At 36.9% G+C, this 14,955-nt stretch overlaps 1 long non-coding RNA gene across 3 annotated transcripts in view; it reads left to right on the top strand.

The window, feature by feature from the left end:
* The window catches only part of LOC136291508 (uncharacterized), a 245,370-nt gene that overhangs the window by 16,354 nt on the left and 214,061 nt on the right, over positions 1–14,955 (top strand). Inside the window, exon 1 of one of the 3 annotated variants that reach the window (XR_010721585.1) lies at positions 1,167–1,251. The exons of the other annotated variants lie outside the window; for them this stretch is intronic. This is a non-coding gene — a long non-coding RNA (uncharacterized lncRNA). Of the gene's footprint in view, positions 1–1,166; positions 1,252–14,955 lie in introns of those variants that run through there. 3 annotated transcript variants of the gene reach the window in all.

The raw sequence follows: 14,955 nt of genomic DNA, 5'->3' as shown, positions 1-14,955 counted from the left end.
TGGTCTTTGTAGGGAATTTTTGGTGATTTTTTTTTTAGTTGTTATTTTGGTTTATTTACTTTGTTTTATTTCGAATTTTTTTCCTCCCAGCAGATTGTTACAACACAGAGACTGCAACAAAGATTCCTCTGATTCAGGTCTCAGATGTGACCCAGAGAAAAAAATTGTTCGAGAAGTTTACATGACAGTCTGAGGAGGGTCTTTCTTCCAAAACAAGGGACAGTAGATTTGTATTTATCTATTTTTCCAGGTCCTGTTTCAATAACTTTTTGATGGCTTCCTGTAGGGTGTTGTCTAATTTCATGACTGAAGTTGTATTCTGCACATGCTCAGGTCTTTGTTAGGTTTCTTCCTGTGCAGAAAATAAAGGCCAGAGTTCTTAGCATCATTTCCTAGCTGTGACACTTGGAAAGCTTCAAGGGCACAAAGTGAGGTAGTTATGCACCAAGGGGAAAAATTTAAACAAGTATATCTTCCTTTTCAAAATTCCTACTGTGACTTTAATATTAGGTAAGTGATTTTTAAATCACTTTGAAGGTTCGTTCAGTTTGGATTGTTTGGAGAGGCTCTGTCATTGACATATTCACAAATTTATGTTTTTCTTGCTTATCTCTAAATCCCACAAAAAGAACTTTAAATCACTTTCCATTAAGCTAAATTGGATGTACCTACTGACTCTTGCCACTCTGCCTACTTTTAGGAAGCTAGACTTTGTGTGAACACTTGGTCCATCCAATTTCCTGCAGCTCCTGATTGCTTTTTCCTTTGTTGGTTGTCCTGGGTAAGCCTTAGGGCTACATAATATGGTTCTGGTACAAATAAGGGTTGGATGTTTTAATGTTTGGTTGAACTGTACAAAGGTGTGGTGAAACTCTGAGGGGGAAAGGAAATGTGTCTATGTCTCATAGCACTTTATCTGCTTCACTTGACCCTGCAAGACTTTTTTCCTCTTCAAAGAGCATGTAAGGGATCTCCTGAACTTCCTCCATGCTGGCCTGTAGGTGTAGAAGAAAGGATCACAGGTGACCTCAGCCCTGATAAGTCACAGCTGTACTAATTACCAAAGAAGAGGAACAGCCTGGTCCTTAATGGGTCACAGCTGTGACTGATAAAGATAAGTGTGATAAAAGGGTTGGGTTGGCTGGTCGGGGGAGACCTGGGGGAGGAGCCCTGGGGAAGAAGGCTCTATCCAGAGAAACACAAAGACTGAAACAAGGAAGAGAGTTGCTGCTGTAGAAAATGTGCTGAGAGGTCAGTGTGGGTCTGATGGGGTTGGAGCCTGCAGCTATGGCTGAGCTGGTAAAACCTGTGGTCGGAGGTGGGAAGGAAATACTTGCAGCTGTATTCAGGCGGGAAATAACTGGCAGTCAGGGTCTACAGTTGCACCCTGCAGTAGGAGCTTGATGTGGTCAGTGTCAGTGAATAGTTGGAGTCAGGATAACTGAGCTGTAAACAGAAATAAACCAGGACCCTTTTCATGTTGTTAGATGAGAATCTTTGTCTTGTCTCATTTCTGCCTTTAACAAAAGGGCTGCTTCGGCACGGGCCAGGAGCTGTGTAAGCCTTCAGAGATGCACTAAGTTAGAGCATCAGTCCCATTGAAAATTGTGTCGTGAACCATGGCGAAGACACATTCAGGTCACTTCTAAGTGACCTCGTAACCATCTCTCACTTGCAGAATAGTTAAGTGTGTTTAAAGTCCCTGGACAGGGCAATAAAAAGATGAAAGTGCAGCTATATGGGTACTGGAGTCAGCCTAAAAAATGTAATGGTATGGTTCTGTTACTTACTGTGTTTTCCTTTCCTCTCCTCTTCCTGTCTTACACTTGCATGTGTAGTGTTCCTTGAAGGGTGGTAAACAGGTTCATCACATGATTATGGATAAATAATGTTAGAGTCTCTGCTGAACAAGTTAACTTTACTTTGAAGCTAGATATTTAATTCAGCTGAGTGTCTTACTGAATATTCTGAAGTGCTTTAAATGATGAAATTAGCCAAACCTTGGCACGGTGTTTTTGAGAGTGTCATTTATTTTTCCTGATTTTGACCAACTGGCAAACAAACCTCTAACCTAATGGCTAAATTTAGCAAAATTCCATTTTATTTCAGTGAAGCAGAGTTTTTTCCATCCTATGAGCCTTTGATTATTTTTTCTTTATTTTCTTTTCCTCTGGTTAATGGATTTTTTTGAATGGGTTTGTTAAGGGCCTGTGTTTGATTTGTGTTTTTTTTGTCAGTGGAAATTTTGATGCCCAAAGCCTATATAAGGCTTGTGTCTAACAGGAAAAAAATATTTGATCCATTTGAGGTTTGGGTTATTACAGATGTTGGCCATCAATCTTAATAATATCATAACTCTAATTTTTGCACAATTTTAATAAAAGGAATGCTTTTGGTCTCTTGGACGGGTTGCAAAACCAATTACAGGAATGTCAGAATTTCCACAGGAAGGTAACCTTCCTCTTAGCAGTATCAGGTGAACAAAACAAACCGATAGTGATTAAAGTGTCAGGATATAATTGCATTTTCTTTCAAATAAACCATCAACTCTCAATAAATAATTAAAACAAGTCATGTTCCTCAAGATGCTGCAGTTGAGTATTTTTTATTAAAAAGTGCTAGGAGCCATTATTGGATTTTTTTTATGATAATTTTTTTCTTAATGTCAGCTTTCATTACTTTGCTATTCTTTGGGGTATATTCTCTTTTCCCCAGGTTTACTGAGCGAGCATAACTTGTGTCACAGGCTATAATGAGAGATACTCTCCATGGTGATTTTACAACGGACATGTGAACCTAAACTTAAGGATGATAAGGAAATTTTAAAACCTGCGTCCCAAGAGCTGTAATGTGTCTGTGTAGAGTTGTGGCATTTTTTTGAAGAGTGTTTTTCTCTTCCCCCCCCCCCCCCCCCCCCAATATTTTCTCTAGCTAGTTGCTTACTCTCTGCTGTCTTAAGAAGACATTCAGTTTTAATAAACATAAAACCCAGCGGGGTAAGGGAGCCTTGAGAGTGGACTGTGTCCTGCTCATTGGTGATGATGAAATATGAACTAGATCAAAGGGTTTTTGACTTAAAGAATCCAGGAGTATTTTCTGGAACTGACAGGTTGTGATGTTCTTAAACTTCCAACTGCCTTATTAAACATAGTAAATTATGTACCAGAGTGTTTTATTATTTTTCAGGATAGAAGCAGAGATTTAAAAATGTGATATTAATATTTTTCACTTAATCCTCCTGTTTTTTGTTTTTTTTTTTCTGGGCTAGTGCTTTGCTTTTTTTTTTTGGTCAGACCCAGGCTGGCTGCACAACCTTCTCTGTAAATGATAGAAACTGTTGAAAAGATAATTTTTGATTTGAAAAAACTGAAGTTGAAACATGAATCTTAATTTTTCATTTAGTTAAAGCTTGTCATCCGATTAAATCTCCAAAACAAGTATAAATTAAATGAAAACTGAGTAAAATATTCTGTAAGACAAGCAATTAGCAAGCAGTTGTCAAATCTTGTTGCTGTTGTGAATAAGTTTTTTTGAGGTTTCAAACTATAACCATAGGTTAGACTATGCTAGACATAGTTCTCTGCGTAATACAAATTTTAAATGGGAGTTGATCTAATACTTGGATTTATAAAGGTGTGTAAGGAAGAAAGAACCAAAAATTCTTCCAGGTTTTGCTATTTTTTGTGGAGGTGTACATACGGAATTTACAGATTCTTAAGTCTGGGGTGCAGTGGTCTTGCATAAATGAAACAAACATTTTAAAAAATAACAAATGGGGCCAACATGTTCAGAAACCTCTCTGTAGATGAAGGCTGTTGCCTTCCTTCTCCAAGCCACAACTTAATTGTGCATTCTCACTCTAGTACTTCATCTTTGTGTGCTGGTGGGGTAAACTGAATGTTTTCCTTGGAAACTCTCCTACTTTCATTAAGTGTTAGGAAAGTGTACTGGACTCTAGTGATCAATGGACAGCATGTGATACCAATGACTCTTCTACTTGTAAATCCCTTTTTTGATGTAGTAGCCTAGTGATATCTACTGTTCTGTGTGTGACAGATTTGTTCCTCTTGAGTGCAAAGGTTTGCCTGAACATTCATGGTTTACTGAAACTAGCAAAGTTTTCGTGTTAATAGCTGGTGGTATCCTCAAGTCACACCAAAGAATCGACTCAATCTCTTAGAGCTGGTTTTATTAGTAAAAAAAATGAAAACAATTTGATGATTTGATGGACTCTACATCTTCACAGATTAGTCTGCCTGTAGTTCTCTACTTTCATGTAAAACCTTATAAGTGGCTTGAATATTGCAGCAATGAAGCTTAAAGAATATACCCTGTTCAGGTCTACAGAGATGTTTCAGCCAGATGAGTGTCTGTGATTCACTTGCGCAAAACTGTTTTCCATGTCTTCACTATCGCTGAAACAAGCCAAATTACAGAACTGAACCCATCAGCAGCTGTTTTCCCAAGTTCTGATCTCACCTTGGTCAAATCCCAGCTCTGTACAGCAGGCTGTGTAACTGGAAGTGCCTTGCAGCATGCCCTGCAGGTCTGGGAATGAAGTCTAATTCCTACTGAGGAACAGATGACAGTATCCTTCAGAACAACAGTGTCCTTCAGAAGATTTAATTTATCCTGTATTGGGGCTTTTGGGAGTTAGGCAAAAAGGAGCTGAAAGAAGGTCCTAAATAATACAAGCATGTTCCTGATGGTTTTGATTCGCTTTTGCTAAACCCAAGTAATCTTGAGTATCACTACTCTGGGAGGCTGCAGTGCAGTTGGCACGTAACAGCATGTGCATTGCAGACCTCTTGTCACACATGGATTCTTTAATCTGCCCTCCTCTAGTAATGCTTCTTGCTGAGAGCTTTTCTTTTTCTACCTCTTCCTCTTTTTTTTGTGCTCTTTTTACCGGATCCCACTTTTGTCTGCCTTTCTCCCCTCTCACCCCATCTTCCACAGCCTCTTGCTTTTTTTTTTCTCCAGATTAACAGTTCTTGTTGCACCTTTACCCACCATAATTCTTTATCAATTGTTAGGAAATTTATCAGTGTTATTATGAACCCTTTCTTTTCTCCAAAAAGCAACCTCATTTCTGGATCTTTAGAATATATTTGCCCGTCCATATATTTGTCTTTAAACTAAATAAAGTGTCTTTACTGAGAAATAGACTATTTAATTGAATTCAGTGGTGTGAGGAACTAAGTATCTGCATAGTGATATTGGGTAAAATGCATCATTTTAACTGCTTCTTTTTTTTCCTAGACTGTTTAGAGTTAGTAGGTGTTATTGTAAAGGACCATTTGCCTGATCATGGCATACAAGAGCAGCTGTGGGTACATCAAAGAGTGATTTATATTTTGTGCAGATATGACTGAAATGTGGGGGAAAAAAAAGTTTAAAATATTGGAGTATTCAGAAATTTTCTGTTGATTGAACAAGTCCTCTTGTTGACCTCTCTGATATGAACTTGTGATTGTAGTGGAAGAGAGATTTGAGCTCTTCAGGCTCTTGTCTGGAAGAGGAGAACAACAGTTGGAAGCTTCATGTTTCAGCTGGAAATTAGAGCTGGAGTTATTTTGGTGAACTTGTTTTCCCATGTAGCAGGAGAGAGCAGAAATTGATCAACTCATAGCCTAGCAAGACATCTAGTAGGACAGCTCTCCATTTCTTTGGGACTGTCTTCAACCACCTGCCAGGGCAGAAATTTGATCAAGAGGTTCAGGCATAAACTGAAAAAATATCTTTCAGATTTTATCATTTCAACAAGCAAGAAAAGATTAGATAATGTGAAGTAAAAGATTGTTCTCTTTTTTTGGCTGTGATAGCTCTTACCTGTTCCAGAAGTCTTTGGATTTTCTAATTTTTCCTGACGTGAAGTAATGTGCCAATTCTAACTTGACTAGGCTAAATTCCTGGAGTGTTTTGGTTTTGTCAGTGTTTTTAGGTGAATGGTTCTTTGGGTGCAAATGTGTGCTAATCCAAAAGCTCTGTACTAAATGATAAACTGCCTAAATGTGAAATGTAAGAGTGAGATTTTAAACCCTTTGTTTTCTGGTAGCTTGGGTATTGAAATTGCTCTCTTCATGAGTAGGCTTTGAGCCTATTAACTTTTTTTTTATTATTTTTTTAAAATGTAGCACTAATCATACCTCTAGTGTTCTTTCCTAAAGAAGCCAGCAGTGAGGCTACTTGGAAAGTTTACACTTTTGATCATGGTGTTTTAATTGCTTTCTGCCTCCAGGACTGGGAGTGTCTCCTCATAGTGAAACCAATGCAGGGAATCACAGGGTCAGTGAGCAGGCAGAAGGAGCAAGATATTTGCTTCTGAAGCTGAGGAAAAAAAACCCCAAACCTTAGCAAACCCCAAACAAATTAAAAGAAAGTGCCTCCTAATGACTATAAAGAAAAAACAAAACCCCTCAGCTCACCAGACTTAAAATCCTCAAACAAAACAAACAGAAGAGGGAATCTGATTTTTCTTATTTTCACAGGAACTGAATTTTCAATTTGCAGCAATTATGTTTGTCCTAACAGGTCATGTGTGTAAATGGATTAACTGAAAGGATTAATATAAGAGAAAACAAAAAAGGCAACTCTTAACTCTTGGACTAGGCAGTTACGTATTTTATAATTTTTTTGGACTGGCTTGAAATTTGTGAATGTGGCGAACACTAAAAAAATAGTGGATGATCTTTCTATTTTTTATTCCTCCTTTTCATCTTGTCAATTCTTTGCCTCTAACTTGTTTTTAATCATCTTTATGTAATTTCACACACATCTACAGGTTTCTGCTCCAACATTCAGAGATTTTTAGACTCGGAAGATATGGAAGTACAGGAACTTTGAAGGCTTGCACCACATAAAAGGAGCTTCAATTGCATTACTGATGCTGATTTTTTTCTGACTTTTTTTTGTTTCAAATTGACTGCTCTTTTTTTCTGTGACTCTCTGCTGTGTGAATTTATACTTTTTAAACAATTTATCCCCTTCTAAATTTGTGTGAATGCCTAAAACATCTTTCAAAAAGCTTTCTTTCAAAATTTGCAGCCTTTCTCCTAGTATTTTCATTGTGTATTGTCAGTTGAAGGACACTTTCTAAACCAATATGTGCTGTAGCATCTCATGTATGATCTGCACCGAGGACCAAACTCTTAATCTGAGTGTACATGTCTTACTGAAGGGTTTTAAACTGAAAGGCTGAAGTAAAATATTTAGAACCCTCTCCATATAAATATGTAATAATTTTATGAGTTACTAATCTCTGCCACATTAAATCACATCTTAATAAGAAGTAAAAAAATAATCACTGCTCAGAGACAGTTTATCCACTCTTGAAAATTAGCTGACAAGCCTTCAGGGCATATATTTGTCTTTACCTAGGTCATCTTTGGAACACATTTCTGTGTCCAATCCTACTTATTTTTATCAGTCTGGAAGAACACCCAAGCTGTAATTTTTATCTGTGATCTCTTTCCTTTTCCACTCCTCCATCTGACAGTATCACATCTACTGTTGCGTAATTATACTGGCTTAATGGCTGTGATTTAAGAAGGTTCCCACTGAAATCCCCTTGCTCTTAACATCTGAAGTGCAGATTTTGTGGTTTGGTTCTTGTTCCTAGTCAAGATGCTGCATGACTGCTGGTGATGGCTTGCTGTGGTCCAGGGATAGAGAATTCGCTGGGAGAATGGGTATTGTGTTGAGGATATGTGTGGCTGAGCTAAGACTAATAGCTTGTCCTTCAGGTTATTATTTGCAAAAAAAGTTTCTGAGTGATATATTTACACTGGAAGAAATCCCAAGAAACTCTGGGAATGCCAAATGATTTCTGGAATGACAAAATTGGCATGGCATCCTTTGTTTTGACTGAAGTAAAATGTGTGATCCGATAAACCTGAAGTGATGCTTAGGTATGCTCCTCTTTTAGTATTTCCTGGGTGGAAAACTTAGGAAGTGTTGAAGCCAACAATATTCTTGTTGCCAGTTCCTTTGGCTGCCAACTCCACCGCAGATTCTCTGAACAGACATAACAAATGGTACAGGATGTAAGTGATTTCCAACAGAGAACAACTTACAGAGGTTCCTGCAGAATCAATTACCGAAATCCCATGCCAAATGTGGTAACAGCTTCAAGAGCTCTTCTAAGCTGGAAGCCATCCTCACCTGCCATCTCATGGCTTTGCTTTACAGGGTTTTACACATTTTAGAGATGCTGTTAACTGCAGCTAGGAATATAATGCTGTGGTTTTGGTTTGAGACACTGTTTAAGTAATGCTCTTTCTTGTTAAGTTGATTGTAGCACACTGGCAGGGGATTGAGAGAAAAAGATGTGTGTATATTCATTACCTGTACATTATAGATATGTATATTGTTAAACTTAGGCTGATTGTGGACACAAGCTTGGAACACTTACACAAGTAGTGTTTAGTCATTCTAATAATCTTACCCAAGTAGCTGCACTCAATTCCTCGGTGTTCTGAAATGGTGTTTGCTTTCTTTCAGGAAAAGTTACTATAAATTATGCCTTATTTGTACCGCAGCCATTCCCTATTGCAAATCATTGTTTTAGCAGTTCAAATTATCTTATTATGAAAGGATTTTGGCTGTAATAATAATTTGCTTGCATGAAAGCACTTCAAACATCTTATTAAAATAGCATTACAGTTCAAGAGGGCTTTGACCCAATAAGCAATTTAATAATGTTAAAGGCCACAGCATCTTTGGTTTAGAAACGAAGAAGAACAGTCTGATACTTAGCAATAAAAAGGAGATGTTCAATTCAAATTTACACCTACGTTGTTTAAGAGTTGGAAGTTTATATTATGGCAATGTGTTGTAACGTTTCCTATTAGTATACTAAATATTTTTCAGATTTACTCTCATGCAAAAATTTTATTATTTTCTTTTTTCTTTTATCCTTAATAGTTTATTCTTAAACAGCTTTACTAAATCTGGTAAAAAAATTGTAACAGTTGTTTCATTATTTTGTTTTTCTCTATTTTACCTTCTTAAGCTTGGAGAACACTTTTCAACATGGCAGCTATTGCCCAGCATAGTATTTACTTAAGCCTCATCAAATCTAGAGATAAATACACTGCTTAATGAACTCACCATGGTAAGTGTTTTAATAGAAAGCTAAAAGAACTTGTATCTTCAGAGGCTACTGTTGCCTTTAACTTTTCTCGATGATTGGAATATCCAAGTCAATATTGCTCAATTAAATTTAGTAATAGGCTCAGTGGTCTGGAAGCAGTTCCTTTTTGTTTATTTATTTGGGTCATGCTCATATGTAGATAAAATTCTTGAACCTACAGCAGCTCTTGGCAGTTTGAAAATTAGTGTTAATTAAGTTCTCTTCTTACATTACTTCAAGCTAAAGTGCAGTTGATGAGTTATCATGAAAATACAATAAAACCTGAAGCTATTTCATAAACATAGTAATTTAGCCTGAATTAAATGCTTCATCAATGGAGACAAATGAATTCTTTAAAGCCATATTATTTGGTGTTTGGGAATACCTCAGAATTCTTATATATGCATTTGTAATTCTGGGAAGTAGAGAATCAGAAGTGGGATGAGAGGACCTGGTGCACATATAGCTCTTTACAGAAATGGATGTGTCTGCTCACTTAGTCCTGCAATTGGGGAGTCAGGGACTGATAGAATGCCAGTATTCTGGCTATTTTAGTATTTTTCTACCTTCTTAAATCTCCATGCTATTTATATTGAACATTTTGCTTGAACTGAGAAGAGATTTTTTCGATTTGATGTGATTTATTGGAGTTATTTGCAGAGGACTGTAGTAAGACCATTGAATGTATTTCCCCCAAAGTGTGTAAGAACCGTAGTTACCTGTTGTAGAGTTTAATTGAATGCTTAATTTATTTTTCAGAAAGCAGTTTGTTCTCTCTAGAGAACTACTGGTTGAAGATTTAAAAGTAATGTTTTTTCCTCTGATCTTGGATAACAAAGGCACCATGGCTGTTCAGATGGGACCAGCTGTTCCTATCCTTTCAAAGGCTGAACTGTGCTCTGTTTTTTTCCTGGGAGGGAAAAGAAAAAAGATCCTGATTGCTTCATGGTATTGACCGCTCAGGATACTAATTCCAAGGGGAGTATTTTCTGCATTTAGGAAATGAGTACTGAAAGATGTACTTAATAGCTTTGACATCAGTCTTTGCTCACAAAAATGCAACAATGAGAAGCTGAAACCTGGCCCTAGGGAACGTGATCTTTTGCAAACTGACACTGTTTTACCTCCAGCCTGTCAGTGTTCTCAGAGAAAGCCTGTTCAAATTCATTGAGCAGAGTGCTGTGTGGGAATAATTTCAGCTGTTCTCAGAAATCTGTGTATCACTTTCCAACTCATCCTCTAACTTTGGAGTAACTGGGAGCTCCTGCTACTCTGTGTACTTGTGGTTTGGAGAAGGCAAATGAAAATTTAGTGGGTTTTTTCCCTCACAATTTTTGATGTCAGAAAAAACGGTTCTTTTCCTTCAGCTGCTTTTATTGAGCTAGTATAGACTCTGAAACTCAAAATCCAAAGTAGTACCTGAATACGAAGTCCAAAGTTTTACTTTGTGTCATCTAATTCAATTTATTCTGCTGGCATGGTCAGAACTGATATTAATTAGTTATAATTTGGAATATTTGACTCACAGCTAAATGTCCCCCTCTTATTTGTTAGATGAGTGTACAAAAACATTTTAAGGTGACTCTTGGTAGCAATTACAGGTGGAAAAGAATCATATGTCTGACAGAATAATGAATGATGAGTTAATAGGAGTTTTCAGTAAAATATAAATCAAGGAGTGCTGTCTTTTCACTTGAGGACATTGTGTTCTCTGGCACCTGAGTGAAATTTCTAATACTGACAATGTGGCTGCCACAAGATTTAGACATGAAACTGGAGTTTGAAGGGGCTGGTCAGGCTCTGTAAGGCTGCTTAGGTGTTTCTGGTAAAGATTTGGTCTCTGCCCCCAGACTGCTTGACCTGTAAATGAGTGAGGCAAGGTAGAAGGAAGTGGAGTAGCAGAGACAGGCACGCCAGATTGTGATGGAAAATATGTAATAACTCATCAAATAAAGACAAGGATTCTCTCAGTTTTTGTGAACTATTATTAGCTAGGTAGATCTAGACAATTTACTGCTGTTGCCCCATGTTCACAGTTGGCTGTGCTGGCCCAGTTTCCTTGAAATTTGCATTTGAGTTGTCAACAGATACGGTTGGAGTGCCTTTGGGGTATAGGTGCAGTAGCAGAGTGGGATCTTTTTACATGATTTTGCAACTTAAGTGCTCAGCAGTCAAACCTCCTCCGATGTTTAGCTTAATAAACCAAAGAACCAAGATCCTTTTATCTCTGGCAGCAATATGAAGGATACTTCTGTCATCATAAATGTTTGCTAATATCTTTTTAAGTGACAGGTCCTGTAATTCTAATTTGTTTTACATGATGCCTTATGAAATAATTTTAAAACTAAATCAAAAATAACAATCATGCCACATTATTATTTAAATCAGATGTTGTTAATGCATTGAAATGTTATATTTTGATAATAAAATTAAATCTCTTTGCATGAAGAGTGAATTGAAAACTCCATTATCCTTTTTTTAACTGTGGGGACTGGAAATTACTATGAAGCTCTTAGAATGAATTTAAATAACTGCTTTTCAGAGACAAAATTAATCTAAATTTTATAAGTGTTGTCCTTATGCTTTTTTTGTTCTGTTAAAATAATATTTTTGACAGCTGTAACAGCTAGCATAATTTGTATCTTGAATAATTTGTAAATAATGGAGAACTTGATGAAAGAAGTTTCTGTAACCCAGAGGTCTGTGCTGTACAGCAGAGATACAAGGGCTTAGAGGAAACATATCTCTCAGATATGTCATGGAAAGGTATACCAGATATTAAGACAATTGAAAAATCTCATCTGGAATTTTATTTATAGGGTGTGCAGATTTGGAATTATTTGAGATGGAAATTGTTTGAGGTGAACCAGGCTAAGTTTAATTCCTTTCTCTTTGTAAACTACTGCTTGATAGCTTGGTTGCTTTTAAAATAGACTTTCTGTTCATTATTGGCGGTTTTTCAATGTAGACCTTTAAAAGCAATCCACAGGAGTTGCATGCCAAACTCTCATTTAATTCAGAGATTTGAGCATCTTACTACTTTAGTATCCTTTGAACTTTCAAACCTTTGTGTCTGCTTTTGAGAATCATGGGTTAGCAGCTGCTCATTTTAAGAGTGTTTTATGTTCACACTGGTTATCTTGGTAAGGCATGACACATTTATATTAAAAACTGATAAAAGAACAATGTTTTTATTTTCAATTTTGTAAGAAGAAAAAGCATAGATCTTGCCTAAGGGGTTTTACAAAGTGCCAGGGCCTTTCTTAAGTTAAATGGGTCAAAGGAAATTCATGTGTTTTAAGAATTTGATAACTTAATCTGATTTCTTTCTTTGGATTTCTCTCCAAGCAAAGTTGTCTCTGGGTTGAGGATTTTGAAAGACTCTGAATTTTAAGTTGATCCATTTGGCTATGTGTGACTTACTTCTGCCAACTGTAGCACCGGCAAGTACTATACATTCTCTTAATTGCCCCCTTGAAACTGACTCTCTTTTTCTGGAGATGCTGGGGAAGCTGAAAATGACCCAAAACTGTGGATTAATTCTGCTGGGGTCTTGGAAGTAAATCTTTTCCTGTTTAAACATCATCGCATTTATTGAGTGTGTGTGTGTGAATATATATATTTATTCCTCAGTTTTTGCTTGTATCTCATGGTGGTGGGTATGCCTATTTCCAGACTATGAATACTATGTAAAGTATTTAGAAGTGGTTTTAATCTGCACACTGGATTCTTTGGTCTGCTGCAGCTGTTACCACCTGCATGACCTAATGCCCATCAGATTTCACTGCCCCTTGCCACCTGCTCCTCACTTGTGGTTTGCTGAGTGCATTTTCCTGCTGCTGCACTGGGGTGAAGGAACATGAGGCAGCAGTGTCTTACCTGGCATCTACAAGTGGAGATACAGGATCCTCACCTGTGACAGCTGATTTTAAAAAGTGTCAGTTTCTCTAATTTGTGCAGTGGATGGCTGAATTTTCAATGTGTGCATGTTTTGAACTAATTTTTTCCTTGTATGCAGTTTATTCTTGTTATAGAATAGTTTTTTGTTTCTGGTACTGTATTGTAGCATACATCCATATAGATGCTGTAGCTGGGTAGAAAACTTGTTACACGAGAATAAAAGTTACAAGAACTGTTTAAAAAAAGTAATGTGAGTTTGTGTTACACTTAGATTTTTTTTTTCTCCAGCAATCTTGCAATCAAATATCTAATATTTACAAATCAATGCATGTAAACTGCTCCTTCTGTATTTTTTGTGTGTGGTTGATGGCCTCATTGGGAATAAGAAGAATTTAAAGGACTATATAGATTTTCTATTATCTTTGGCTCTTTTATTAGCTTTCTTTTTTTTCTTAAGGAGGGAGAGAGATTGGAAAGTTTGCTTGAATAAGGATTTTAGAAAACCTTTAGAACAGCATCCAAGAACTTGTGTGCTCCTTAGACATGCACTCTGAAGCAGGGCCCTGCAGACCAGTGTATTCATCCGAAGTGGAAATTTCACCTCAAGTATATTTGGCTGTACACTATAAATATTTGCTACAACTAAATACAGGCTTTTTTTTTTAATGATTCATAAATGTTTTAGTATTAATATATATATTTCTCTTTGAGGTTCTCTGAATGACAGTGGCTGCTGAGCACAGATGTGAGTCCTGGTAATGAAATGCCAGCTGCCTGTCACACAGCTCTGGGTTCCGTGGAGCTCACCTCTCTGCTTCCTTTTCCAGCCTTGACAATTCATGCTGAGAGTTGTGAAAAGGGCTTTTGGGGAAGAGTTTGTGTGATAAAATGTGTTTCTGCTCTCTGGATTTAAAACATATTAATTTCAGATATTATTGCAGGGTCACGTTCATTTAAAAAGTAATTTTAGTATGGTAGAAGCTGTGAATGCATGCAAGAACAGTAAAATATAAGAAATTTTTGTGATTGAACTCAGTATTTAGGAGGCAGACCCACAAGGTGACTGTGGCATCCTCCACTGCTGAAAGCAGTGGCCCTTCAGTTTGGGCTAATGAAGACAAAAATCATTAGTGAAATAAAGTATTTGATAACTGCTTTTACAGCAAAGCAAGCAATGCTTTGAGTAATTTAAATGTGATTTAAACATCACATGCAGTGGAAGCAAGTGTGCTGAAAAAAAATACAGCTGAGAGAAGAAGTCTGTCATGCTCAGGATTTGTAGGCACCCATAGTAGAAAATATTCCCAGAGAACTGACCAACCTCCTGTTAGGCAAATAAGTAGGGATAAAAGGCACAGTTGTTACTCACTTTTTTATATCTTAGCTAAAGGAGGATATACAAAATTTCTGTCCTGACCATCACTGCTAATATAAAAGTCTCTTCAGATAACTGGTTGCTTGTTTTTTGCTCCTTTGCAGTTTAGGTCACCACCTCAGAGACTCGCATAGAAATCCTGAAACTTACTAATTAGTACAGATGCCAGTGGTATAGCTCCTTTTTCTTCACTCATTGTTAACCTCAGAAGCATGTTCTTGTTTCCTTGGGACTTTCCTATTGCTTTTTTCCCCCCCTTTGTGTACTCTGCATTCTTATACATCTGGTTATTTACAGATCCTGCATTTAGCATCCTAGTTATTTTAATAATATCCTTTTTGCATGTGCCATAAAATATATATATATATATAATTTTTTTTTGTCCTTGAACAGGTTTCAGGAACACATTGTTATGTTGAGTCAACTACATGTTTTTCTTCCTTCAGACCTCTTTTTATATAATTTTTATTTGCTTTTTCATCTCTGCCCACATTGTCACCCTTTACCACAGAACAGTGAACTTCCTTCCTTTTATTTAATTAATGTG

Source organism: Chamaea fasciata, unplaced genomic scaffold, assembly GCF_029207755.1.
Source record: "Chamaea fasciata isolate MVZ Bird 193981 ecotype frontalis unplaced genomic scaffold, bChaFas1.0.hap1 SCAF_6, whole genome shotgun sequence".
Lineage (NCBI taxonomy): Eukaryota > Metazoa > Chordata > Aves > Passeriformes > Sylviidae > Chamaea > Chamaea fasciata.
The sequence above is the reverse complement of the archived record's forward strand: the minus strand, read 5'-3'. Positions and strand labels throughout refer to the sequence as shown.